Source organism: Camelina sativa, chromosome 2, assembly GCF_000633955.1.
Source record: "Camelina sativa cultivar DH55 chromosome 2, Cs, whole genome shotgun sequence".
Taxonomy (NCBI): domain Eukaryota; kingdom Viridiplantae; phylum Streptophyta; class Magnoliopsida; order Brassicales; family Brassicaceae; genus Camelina; species Camelina sativa.
The window spans coordinates 8764886-8769743 of record NC_025686.1 but is presented as its reverse complement, the minus strand read 5'-3'; the positions used below and the strand labels follow the sequence as shown (position 1 = coordinate 8769743).

The 4858-nt window shown below is 24.4% G+C and overlaps 1 pseudogene; it reads left to right on the top strand.

Moving 5' to 3' along the window:
• On the top strand, positions 2585 to 3590 carry LOC109126516 (annotated as a pseudogene).

The window sequence follows — 4858 nt, the reverse complement described above, 5'->3', positions numbered from 1 at the left end:
CCCCCCCCCCTTAAAGTTGTTGTCAATTTTATTTTATTTCTAACATCTTACTAGATTGTACTTTTTTATTTTGTTTTCGTATTTTTATTTAAATTCACATATAAAAATAAAAGTTTTGATGGCTATAATAAAACTTTCAAGTTTGTTTGTGATTAAGAAAAAATATCAATTCCAATTACCACACAACAAGTGAATAGAATTCAAAAGATCCATCAACATTATTTACTTAGGATGTTTGATTATTTTGTAACATATTCAAGTATTTTTTCAATTATGCAATATTTATTTTAATGTCCATTTTATCAGATTTATTTTTCTTACATCTCTCTTATTTGAAATAATGATTTCAAACTTTATTTTTGATATATGTATTGTTACATTTTTTTATCCAATATAGATAGCTAAATATTGTTATGATATTTATTTTAATTTAATATTTGAGGTTTAAGTATTTTTTGGAAACAACTTAATTCAAAACAGTTGTCTTTGAGATTAAAACAAAATGAAAGAATATATTGCATTAATGGAATGAAATATAGAAAAACAATATTATTAACACAAAATAATTTAATAAAATCATGAAATCTAGCAGTAGAATTTAAATTGCTGAGTGATAATTATAAAATGATATGAACTTCAATCTAAAGATTGTTCGAAAAATAAACTTCATTTTCTTTTTTAATAATATAATTTGTCACTTACAAAATAATATGAATTTGAATATGAGTTTATATTAACAAACAAAACTAAATGTTTGAATATTATAAAAGTACACTAGATTAGGACCGCGGTACACTGCGGAGTAAATTATTTATAATTAAAATAGTTAAATTATAAGTTGTATTTGTTAGTTAAATATGTTATAATTATATAATAATTGTTAAATAAATCATATAATACCGCAATATAATTTATTTTTTACATAATATTTATTTAATCAATTTAATTAGATATGTATATTCTCTGATACCGACAGTGTTAACAAAATAATGAAATGATGTTTTACTTCTGTAATACCGAATTAATGATATTTTTTAATTTATATAAATATCGATAAAATCCGTTCCGCTATATAACTCCGTCCCGATATATTTTATCTCACACTATATCATCTTAATTTTTAATATTTATTGTGTATCTATGGTATAATATTTATCGTATTTAACTTTTTAAAATAAAGAACCGGAATAAACCAAATAAAAGTTTTTAAAGTTTGAATGCCTGATAAATCAAGCTTTCTACTCATTTGTATTCAGAATCATTTTGGTCTCTTTTATAGTATGATTCTGAACCATTGCCCAATTTTTTTTAGAAGATGTGGGATATTGTACCCATATTTTTATTCATCTATTGAGTAATATATGTCCATTTTAAAATTTTGTATTACATCATATGCAGGAAAAAAATCATAATTTTTATAATTAAATGTATTATAAAATAATTCATGATAATTTAAATATAAATTCAAATAAAAAAATAAAAGGGAATCATATATTTATGTTTGAATGAGGTAGAAAGATTTCCTTATTTTTTTAAATCTTACCTATAATTAATTTTGAAGTTTTGGTAACTACTATTAAAGTCAATGCATTAAATGTAAAAACTTTCCAAAAAGTATTTTTGAGCAAAAAGTGCTGCAAAAATATTATAAACCAGTCAGAATTTTAAAAAGTAAGATTCTATATCTAAGTATCCAAATTATTATTTTAAGAACTAAATTTGGAAGGTTTTGTTAAGATTTTAAATTATGATTCTCTTATAATCTTTCTTTTATTTCATTTACAGATTGTTTTGAATTATCATATAATACATATGATAAATAAATATGTAAAATTATGATTCTCTCATGCAAAATTGTTTTCACTCACAATATACGATAGTTCCAGAATTACTCTTGCAAATTGTAAATAAACAATGTTGACACGTATTTTCAATGAAAATTGAAGTAAATGATTGATTACTTTTGAAAAAATATTCAAAATTATTATATTTTAAGATAATAAAGAATTAGAGTTTTGAGAAATACTATGTTTCTTAAATTTTTTCATTTATAAAATTTATTTTTCAACATGTAAAATTACTAAAATAGTCTTACTTAATAATTAACAACAAAATATATTTTAAATATTAAATAAATGTATTGGTGATAAATAAATATTGGATTTTTATAAATTTTTTTTTATAACTACCATTCCAAAAATATTTATTTTCCTATTTTCAAAAAAAAAAATGAATACTTTAGAGAGAAGGAAGATGTTAGGAGAATCATAATTTAAAATCTTAATGAATATTTTAAAATCATAATTTAAAATAAAAATAATGAATATTTTAAAATATCTATTTTAGATTCCAGATTACTATCTTTATCTAAAATAGGAATGAAATCTGTGATTTTAACTCTGATTTTATCCAAAAGTACTTATTTTGCTAATTGTTTTAACTAATGAATATTCTCTATGATTATGAAAAAGTAAAAATATTCTATAAAAGTGAATCCACAAAGGAAAAAAAGAAAAATACTACTTGGAGGAGGAATTGTTCTTTATATAAGACAAGTAGCTGTCTTATTTCTTGGGAGAAAAAAATGATGATGTCCGTAATTCTTCCTTTAGATATGGTAGAGGAAATACTTTCTAGGGTTCCAGCCACAGCTTTAAAACGATTAAGATCTACTTGCAAACTATGGAAGTCTTTACAAAGACCAAAGATTCACTGAGAAGCACTTAAGTAAAGCACCAAAGGAGTCTATGGTTCTCATGTTGAAGGAGTATAGGGTTTTTTCAATGAGCCTCAATCTCAAAATTGCTCCTCCATCTCTAGAGTTTAAGGGTGGTCTTGGCCTAAAGGATTCTCATTCTAGTTTAGAAGAGTTCGACGTAGATTTAGTTGTTCATTGCGAAGGTTTGTTGCTATGCATCACCAAAGATAATAGACCTGTTGTTTGGAACCCTTGTTTGGGCGAAACCAGGTGGATCCCACCTAAAACCAGTTATAATTGGAGATCTACGTTTGCTCTAGGATACAAAAAAACGAAATCCGGCCATAACTACAAAATGCTGATGTTTTGGACACGTCACGATAAATTACCACACGAACTTGATGGGTATGAAATATATGATTTTAACTCTGATTCATGGAGGGTGATTGATAATATTGTCACTCTCGACTGCTCCCTGATATCACCTATTGGCGTCTCACTGAAGGGAAATAGTTACTGGCTTGCTTATGATACAAAAGTCTATGATGAATTCTTACTATGTTTTGACTTTACAGCAGAGAGATTTAAACCTATGTGCCTTCCTCTGGTTGTTGATCAGATGGCTCTATCAGTTGTTGGAGAAAAACAACTTTCAGTGTTAAGTAAGAGCGATAGTACATTAACGTTGTGGGTTACCAATAAAATTGATACTGATATTAAAGGTGTGTTGGAGTGGAGCAAATCGTTTACAGTGGATATATCCACCCACGATAAATGGTTTCCATTTTTCTTCAGTTTTTTATTTGTCGAGGAGAAGAAAGTGGCCTTGTGTTGTGATAGAATTTTGGAGACCGGCATAAACAAGTTTTTCATTAGGAAAAAAGATGCCTAGCTACATGAAGTATCAGAGAATGCATGGTCACACATGCCAAGTATAATATTATATAATCAACTACACGAAGTATATGTATTACATAACCACATGCATGAACTATATGACGTTATGTGGTCAACACCCTAAACATATAATCCAGTACACTGGTTGACTGACTCCGGCGAAGACCGACGTTGACTCCGGCGTTGACCAACACTGACCAAAAAAAAATATTTTAAATTTTTTAAAATTTAAAATAAAAAATTATTATACTAAATTAATTATGGTTTTTCATGAATAAAAAATATATTCTATTCAATATCCAAATATTTTTTATATATCTCTAATATATTCACTCTTATAATTAGTTACTTTTTATTTTTCAAGCTAAAGTAAATAGTTAAATAAAAATTATTTATAATTATTTTCAAGACAGAAATCATTTATAATTATTTTCAAGATATAAAAATCATTTATAATTATATTTAAGATATATATATATATATATATATCTGATAATCAGAATATTTATACTACAAAATCAATAAAATCAAACTCAACTACTTTCATTAGAAAATAATATGCAAAAGATTGAGTATATGACTCTTTACTCTAAATTTTGCATGGTATACAAAATTTTAGATACTCTTTACTTTAAAATTTACATACTCAAAATAACATATAAATTAAACAACAACAACAACAAGATTCACAATATTTACTTTTAATAATAAAAGATAAAAATACAAAAAATTCATTTTAGCAAAACAAATATATTTGATTTAAGGGTATGTTTGCAAAAGGGTATAGAATAAGAGTATTTTTGCAAATGCCTTTATATTATATCTTGAAAATAATTATCAGTGATTTTTATTTAACTATTAGTTTAGCTTTAAAGTTGAAAATTAACTAAGTATAAGAATGTTAATTTAATTTTTAGATTTTTTCTAAGGTTTGGATTCTCTATTTTATATTTATAATATAGTTTTGAGGAGTTAGGATTTAGTATTTGGAGTTTAAGGCTTAGAATTTAGTTATTTTATATATAGAAAAGGAGTATTTTTTAAAATGGACAACATAAAAGGGTATTTTTGAAATGACATAGGAAAAGAGGTATTTTTGAAAATCTTCCAAGAATGAATACATTAAAAATATATAAAAAAATATTTAGATATTGAATATAATATTTTTAATTAATAAAAACCATAAATGATTAAATATAGTAATTTTTTAGTTTTTATTTTTAATTTTATAATTTTTTTTGGTCAACACCGGAGTCAACATCG